At 36.9% G+C, this 9050-nt stretch overlaps 1 pseudogene; it reads left to right on the top strand.

The window, feature by feature from the left end:
- Nucleotides 1–4134: 4134 nt before the first annotated feature.
- LOC121144895 lies at nt 4135–4637 on the top strand (annotated as a pseudogene).
- The last annotated feature ends 4413 nt before the right edge of the window (nt 4638–9050 follow it).

Here is a 9050-nt window from a genome sequence, read left to right as displayed (position 1 = left end):
TGCACAACTTTGGAACCATCACAGATTGTTATATTTCCTTTCTCCTTATAATAATTCTCTTCCTCTGGGTTTTGGAAAATAGGCAGAAAACAGAAATACTTGAGCTCAAACTTCCAGCAGGTCTGCACTGTAACATTAACCCCTGATGTACAGTCCAAGTGAGGAGAAAAAGGTGGTGAACCTTCATCTCCACGAAGTTAATGAACTTGTAAGAAAAGTATCAATGTGAGTTGGGATGGTGAAAAAGAGTGTCCAACATCTTCCTGTATGAATAAATGCCAGTGTATGTCTTGTGCAGCTCTAATGAAAACACAATAAGGATTAGATTGCCGTTAGTAATGGACAGTGACTAACAGTGATAAGCGGTACCTTGACAATCTCAGATGATTAAAAGCAATCAGTCTTAAATGTGATTGATTTATAGGTTATATCACATGATCTTATTATGAAAGGTACAAATAATTAGGAATGCAATAAGGTTAAATTCAAGGTAAGATCCTTAGATTTGACATCATATTATCTTATATTAGAGCAAACACATGGTATCTGACCTTTTGGGATTTGCTCATAATGGTCTTAATATAAGGGTGTCTAGTTTGGCCCATTTGGCCTCAAATGATTATATTTCTTTCTTTCTTTCTTTTTTAATATCTGAGTAGTAGTCCACATCTTAGTAGATGAACCACAGTTCCTTTTTTTTTTTTTAAGATCTACTTATTTTTATTGGAAAGATGGATACACAGAGAGAAGGAGAGACAGAAAGGAAGATCTTCCATCCAATGGTTTACTCTGTAAGCGGCTTCAATGGCTGGAGCTGAAGCAATCTGAAGCCAGGAGCCAGGAGCTTCTTCCGGGTCTCCCATGAAGGTGCAGTGTTCCAAGGCTTTGGGATGTCCTCAGCTGTTTTTTCCAGACCACAAGCAGGGAGCTGGATGGGAAGCTGGGCTGCTGGGTTTAGAACAAGTGTCCATATGGGATCCTGGAGCGTTCAAGGCAAGGACTTTAACCACGATGCTATTGTGCTGGGCCCAAACCAGTTTTTTTTTATCTAGTCTTCTGTTGGGCATTTTGGCTGCTTCCATGTTTTTGCTATTATTGATTGTGCTGCAATGAACTCAGGGGTGCATGTTGCTTTCTCCTGTAACAAATCTTTTGAATAAACTCCTAGGACTGGTATTGCTGGGTCATTTTTTTCTTATGTTGAAATGGTAAAGGTACTAAAAATTAATTTGATTTGTTGATTTGGCAGGCCTAGGAAAAAAAGGAAGATATGGAAAGATATTTCATCTGCTGGTTTGTTTGTTAGATGCCTATGGTTGGAGTTGGGACAGATGGAAATTCAGTCAGCTGTCCCACGTGGGTTGCAGAGGCCCAGGAAATTGAATGATCACTGACTCTCTCTTGGAGTGTGCATTAGCAAGGAGCTGAGACTTGAATCCAGGCATTCCAATATAGGAATCAGGTGTCTCAAGCACAAGCTTAAGTGTAAGGCTAAATACCCTCCTTGAATAATCTTCTAAATCTTGTCTTTTTCTAAGCAGCATTTGAGATGCATAATTTGCATGAAAATTTACCTACAAAGATTTCACCAATTTTATGTGTAAATGTAATGAATCTTGATAAATGTCAAGTAGTCATTACCGCAGTCATGAATTCAAATTTCTTTCATCAACCATAAGATTTCCTTTGTGTCTTTTCAATTAACAATGCTTGTCCTGAGCTTCTAGCAGCCGAGTCACATGCTTTTATCTTTGTGATTTTACCTCTTCTAGAATATAGTTAAATAGAATTATACACACAGTAGTCTTTTTTCACTTGTTTCAGTAATTTTTCCCTAATGGTTGCCTAGTTTTACGGTAATTTAGTGTTGCAGTATAGGTTGTAATCACAATCTTTTTAATTTTTTTCGCAAGGTAATATGTTAGTTTGATTTCAATTTGGCAAGTGGGTGAGGATTTGTCCGCTGCCTGGCAAGGGTGGACAAGGAGTTAGGGTCCCCAGCAGGAAGCGTGGCTTGGCAAGGTGCTCCCAGCCACAACCACGCAGCTGAGAGATTCAGATACCGGCACCCACAAACATGGCTGGTAGCTGATTTTTAAAGCATTGAAATATTTGTAAGTTTCAAGATTCAGTTGGGTGGTTCTCTTTGAAATTTAAATTTCTCAATCTCTCATTGTTATCCTCTTCCCATTATTGCTTATTCATATTTTTCTGCAATTTATAATCAGAGTCCGACAAACTCCATTTTGTAATGTAGGTTGGCATCCCTTTCTTCCTTTGATAGCACAGGCACCGCATAAATGCGCCTTTTCCTGATGCACAGTCATTTTTATTTTCTTCCTTCTTGAAGCAAAACCAAAACTTGTTATTGGGTTTAATGTTTTATTCTAGCTTGATTCGTAATTGACAGTGAATTCCATCTTAAACACAGATATAAAACTTAGAACTTCCGTCCATTTTTTTCACCCTGTTCAGATTATATTTACGGTGTTAATGCTCAGTGTACTGTGGTTTACCTCCATACAGTCAATAATGCTCACACCATGGTCTTTTCCTCACTAAGAAGTCAGCATGCCTATGAATTAACTTCTTTACTTTTCCATTTGTTTCAAGTTTACTGAGTTGGTGTTCTTGTGTGTGTGTGTGTGTGTGTGTGTGTGTGTGTGTGTGTGTGTTTTGGTTTACCTCTTTTTAGAAATTTATCTCTAATTGGTGCATATTTGGAACAAAACATGAGCATCTCAGCATGGACTTCTTGCCATATACTGACTCTAAGTTCCGCTACATAAAATTTTAAAATTTCTCTATCAGATAATCATGGCATATCATTTCTGGAACTTTAATACAAAATGTTTGAATCAGGTAAAAGCATCGAGATCAAATTAACCTTTGCTATGATGTCTAATTGCTCTCTGAAACCCAGGCTATAAGAATTTCTACACTCTTTCGACGTGTTTTTCCAGTTGAGGCTGAGCGAGGTAGTGCAGTTTTCTCAGATTTCAGATTCACAGAGGAAAGACTAAAGGGAATCTTGGTTTTTCTTAGATGAGTCCATGTGTGATCATGTCAATGTATGCAAGTGACACTGGAGACAGAATCGAGCCTACTGAAGGAGAAGAGAAAATAACTGACAAGTAGCATCTGCAAAGTTGTTGCATTCAGGGCAAGAACACCTCCATTTTATTGGAAAAATGTCTCTTGTGAGAAAATAGGGAAGTAAAGTATTTAATATTTAGAAAAAGTGAAAAAATACAGCCAATTGTTTTTACTAGGTTTTCTGCAAAATTTAAGATGAGGAAACTTTAAAAAGTTATTTAATTAAAAAGAATCCACAAAGCCATTGCAATTAGTGCTTTTCCTTGCAATTAATTGGATTCACTTTTCTTTTTTCTTCTTAAAGTTGCAAATGAGTATTTAAATTTATTTGAGTTTGTTTTCTTGTCCAGTGTCAAAAAAGGACCCTTCCTGACATGCTTCATTTAGGCATCTTTTAAATTATACTTCTGTGGAAAGTCTATAATTGCTTATGTAGAAAAATAAATGTATTTTGAAGAAAACATGAAATTTTATAAATTCACTTAAATAGTAAGCATAATTTTGAAACATCAAATGTAAATAAAAATAATTAGCATTGGGATTTTCAATGGAACCTTTTAGTAAAATGATTGGGGTTTTCCTTTTCACATGCAAAACAAGGCGTGTGAGTTACAAAGAAAATAAATGATAAACTCAAAATAACCTGGTTGCCATGTCTACCTTTTCAGAGACTGGCAATTATTGGTGAAATGTGGGTGGTACACAGGCTATCTAGAATATTCCAGCCAACACTTTTTTTTTCCTTGATAACTTTTCAAGGCAATTACTGATGATATGTGGGTGCAGAGACTACCTAGAATATTCCAGCTAACATTATTTTTTCTTTTTATCTTTCCACTTATTTGGATAAAAATGGAAATAGAGAGGCAGAGCTTGATGATAATGATTAAAATGTAATTATGTAATTTAATTATTATGTATGCCATTGTAGAACTGTGCAGAATTTTTTTTTAAACTGTGAAAATTAAAGAAAAAAGTATTTCTTAAATGTGATGTTGATGTTCATCATCACATTTAGAAAATTTCGCCTGGTCCAAGATGGCAGACGAGGCAACACGATGTGTTGTTTCTGAGGTATCAGTGCTGAACTCCAACGCTGACCCCAAGATTAGGAGTTGTGGGTGCAGAGACTGAAGGAGGAATATCAGTCCCTTATCCAGTATGTGGAGAACAACAAGAAGGCAGGCAATGATTGGTTCCGACTGGAGTCCAACAAGGAAGGGACTTGGTGGTTTGGAAAATGCTGGTACATCCATGATTTCCTCAAGTATGAGTTTGACATCAAGTTTGACATTCCTATCACGTATCCCACTACTTTTCAAGAAATTGCAGTCCCTGAGCTGGACGGAAAGACAGCCAAGATGTAGAGAGGTGGCAAAATATGCCTGACTGACCCCTTCAAACCTTTGTGGGCCTGGAATGTGCCCAAGTTTGGACTAGCTCATCTCATGGCTCTGGGGCTGGGGTCATGGCTGGCAGTGAAAATCTCTGATCTGATCCAGAAGGGCGTGATTCAGCACAAAGAGAAATGCAGCCAATAAAAGACTGAGCCAATGAGGAGGGACTTGGGGACCTTTAAAGGGCTACCATCCTGTTTCCCTGTGGGTCACTCATCACTCATCTGACTGCTTCCTCCCAACTGCCCCTCCTCTAGATGTTACTAAGTAGCTGCAGCAGGCATTGCTAGGAGCGGTGCATATACACAGTAGCTTTTGAGTTTCTAAATTAGGCTGCACAGGGAAGGGGAGGATTTGAACCTTGGAAATCCAAGAGGCATAGGGGTAACTGAAAGTGATTATATGGTCTTTTAAGTGTTCGGAAACAACCCATCAATAACACAGAAATCTGCTTCCACAAAAAAAAAAAAAAAAGAGAAAAAAAATTCCATAAAAACTTTTTTTTGTGTGGAGATTTGTGGTAACAATGCTTTCTAAACTGTTTCTACTCTCAAAACTGCAAAAAATGTCATCACCCTGAGTGGACACGGATTAAGCATGATTAATTGCATGGATAAGGGCACATGCTGTTACTTTTGGTGCATCCTTTGCTTAAAATTCATCGCTCACTCCATTTTGGCTGAGAAAATGTCATGTTAACTTTTGGTATTCAGACATTGTTAGGAATCCATCTTTCAGCCAAAACTGATCATTCCTTCCTTTTTATCACCAGCTGATCACAAATAAGTTTATTGGAGAGAATGGTTTTGGAAAACAAAGACCACAGGCCATTTCTGTCACATGCTTGCATCCACAGCGTGGTTATAGGCACAGTGGATTAGTTATAAAAATCCTTTCCTTTGACTCTAACTGGAGACTTCTTGATTGAACATTATTACATACTCAGGATAGATTCAATACTAACTGTAAGATTTACCTGCTGTTTGTTAAAACAGACATCATTTTTACTTGGCTGTTGAATACACACATATACATAATAACAACTTCAATAATAAATAACCATTTGAACATATAAAATATAAGTGAAATTTGGTATAGAAGAAAAATCAATGTAATAGAATATATTAGATATATCGAATTTTTCCAAGGCCATGACAAGGCCATGACAAGGCTCTACTTTAGATTTTAAGCAAGTGTGGTTCTGGATACTTAATTTTAAAAAGAACGCTTAGGAGTAGGCTTTTGATCTGTAGGTTAAAATAGATAAATAAATGTTACTTTTAAAATGAGACCTTTGTGCCTGAAGCCTAGCAGCTAAACTCTTTGCCTTGAACGTGCTGGGATCCCATACAGGTGCCGTTTCTAATCCTGGTGGCCTCACTTCCCATCCAGTACCCCATTTGTGGCCTGGGAAAGCAAAAGAGGACAGCCTAAAGACGTGGAACCCTGCACCCCCGTCTGGGAGATCTGGAGGAGGCTCCAGGCTCCTGGCTTCAAATTGGCTCAGCTCCAACTGTTGCAGTCACTCTAAGTCAAAACCAAAAAAAAAAAAATGTGAATTATTACTGGAAACAAATATCATTATTGTATAATTTTTTTTTTCTAAAATAGCACATTTACTAAGAAATATACATTTCATTCTTGTAAGATGACACCTACTTTTGACCTCAGGGAAACCATCCGACTCTACATAAAGCTTCACGTTTAACACAAACCAACAAAAAAAAATCAGCCAGTTATTCAGCAGTCATGAGCCAACTATATTTATTCAAAATGCTTTAACTATGTACAGGAAATTAAAATCACTCCAATATTCAAGCAGAAAGTTTTAAGTTATTTTTCAGTAGCTAACTTGGGCATAGAAACTTGGGCAATGGGTGATTATATAACTCAGTGAAGAGTATCATGAATTAAAATATGTTTCCTGATGTTCAACCAATAAGTAACATACAGTTTCCATAGATTCACATATTGGTAATTAAAAGAAACTGGCAAAATTTAACACTTGTGATTTTTTCGCATCACAAACTGATGGCATGTTAGCAGCATCTAACAGTAAGTGCTTTGATGGGAAGTGCAACCTTTACAGATCAGACCATTTCTTAGCTATTAATTATACTGAGTCATAAGTAAGATATGAAAACAAGTCATGCATTTGCTTATGAATATTTTCCTATTCTATGATCTTGGGCAGAAAGAGTGAAGCATCAAAACAGATCAGTCTCTTCTGTTTCTGTGAAATTTTACTACAAAATAGCCACCATTGTGACTAATCATAGGTGGTTATAGTTCCAACTGCTCATTTTGGCATTTCGAAAACGTCTAAGCTGTTGCGGCTGCTACTATTTGTGGCCTGCCTTGCAGCCTCATCCGTTAGCTCCCAGGGAGAGTGAGTGTCTTCTTTTCATATAATGTGTTACTGTCATCACCCTGCCCAAACTTTCCAGTTGTCGTCGCTACAGTTCACAGCTGCGTGTTTTTAGTCTTTTTAAGTGATGTGGGAGCTTACAAAGCAGTGGTTTCTAGCCTAAGAATTTCTTGTTGCATTTAGGCAGATCACCTAAGCTGGAACATCTATGCAGTTGTCCAGTAGTTTAACTAGAGATGTATCAAGCAAGAAATGAAATATTTTGAAGCAACATGCAGGAGGTTATTAGATTTTATGTTTTTTTTTTTTTCTGTGTGTGTGGGGGATGGTGTTTAATTAAAATCCACAACTGTGGCATGCCAATGTTTTTATTAGAAATGTTTTGATACAGACACATCTTTCCTGCTTTTTTGTTTGCTGTTTCCAATATCTTATTTGTTTTTTTCTATGAGTAAATACACTTTTATTTTAAAAATTAGGTTTTATTTTACTGAATTCTGCTTTCTGTATTTGTTCAAATTGACATTTATTCAGATTTTCTTTTGTTTTAACGAACACACAGTTCTGTTACTAGCATATTCAGTAGTAAGGTACATGCCCGCTTCAACTATCTTGGTGTTTATTTTGTTTTCTAAGTTTGCCTTTGTCGTTTATTTCATCATTAGGGATTCTTTTTAAAATATCTAAAGACTAAATGTTAAGCCACATTTTAAATCCCTGGGCTTCTGCATTTGAGGAGCTCAGTAACTGATACGTACCCTGTATCTTTTTCTGGGTTAGTCACAGGTTATGCTGACTATTTCCTTGGCCTTCGTTGGGTAAAGCATTATTACATCATGGAAAGCGACAATGATAGGTTGTATATTTATTCCAGGGCAGCTGTTGTGATGCAGCAACAGTGTGAGTTCATCTACTGTTACCCTTCTTTCTCTCTTTCTTTTTTCCCTTGACTTCTCCTCACCTCACCTCTCTCCTCTCTCTCTCTTTTTTTTTTTTTGGTCTTTTCATTTTTTTCTTTTATTTTTTCTTTTTTTCTCTCTTTTTTCTTTTCTTCCCTTCTCTTTTCCTTTTATTTCTTTTCTTCTTTTCTCCAGCTTATTTCTTATTTCTTATTTATTTTACTTAAATTTGAGTTACAGAGAGGCAGAGATAAGGGAAAGAGATTGTCTATCCACTGGTTCACCCCATGAAAGTATACAATGGATTAGAGCGGCGCCAGTGTGAATATGGGAGCCAGGAACTTTTTCCAAATCTCACATTTGGGTGCAGGGGTCATCTCTTGCTCCTTTTCCAAGTCACAGATGAAGAACTGGATTGGAATGGAGCAGCACATATTTGAGATACAGGTGCCGCAGGCAGAAGTTTAGGATGATGTGCCACAACCCTGGCCCTCTCTACTCCATTCCTAATACAGCTGTTGGCTACAATAAAAGGGAAGGAATACATGGAGATCCAAGTGTTTGTGTCCCTGCTGCTCATGTAAGAAACTTAAATGGAGTTCCCACTCTGGGCTCGAGGCTTGCATTATCCTCATCTTGTTTTAGGCATTTTTGGGGTGAAACAGCAGATTTAAGAACTCTTCACTTTTCTTTTTCTTTTTTTTTTAAATTTCTGCCACGTCTTTGTCACACTGCCTTAGAAATTAAATAAATAAATAAACAAACACACAAACAAACAAATCAATGTGCTTTTTTAGTTCTAGTGATCAGTGAATAACATTTACTGTATATGGGTGAAGTGCTCATTTTTTTCCCCACTCAATTACTAATTAAAGCTAGGGACTATATTCTCGATAAACTAGGGTGAGTTTGCTTTTTATTTGTTACACATTGTATTCTCAGGTATGTGTTTCGATGGTGTGGAAATGTTAGTCTCATGCACTTTCCCCTAGTCCTAGACCCTGCCCACCTTAATTAATTGTATAAACATTATCAAAAATAAAATTTAAGAAAAACTTGTGTCTAGAAAGTATATTGGGTTCTAAAAGTGATTGAAATGGAAAAAAATAATAAAATGTAAAAACAATACATAGACATGACAGGTGTGTTAGCTACTGGCAAATGTGAGAGTTGGAAGACTGTGGAGTGACAGATAAGCTGTGTGTCATATTTTTTAGGCAGTGCAAGTCTTAGGTTGACTGTGAAAATGTTTGCACATTTCTGTGAATTTTCTAAAGCCACTGAATTGCA

Source organism: Ochotona curzoniae, unplaced genomic scaffold (genome assembly GCF_017591425.1).
Source record: "Ochotona curzoniae isolate NIBS_2020 unplaced genomic scaffold, NIBS_Ocur_1.0 scaffold_3208, whole genome shotgun sequence".
Taxonomy (NCBI): Eukaryota; Metazoa; Chordata; class Mammalia; order Lagomorpha; family Ochotonidae; genus Ochotona; species Ochotona curzoniae.
Note: the sequence above shows the minus strand (reverse complement) of the source record. Positions and strands in the feature narration are given on the sequence as shown.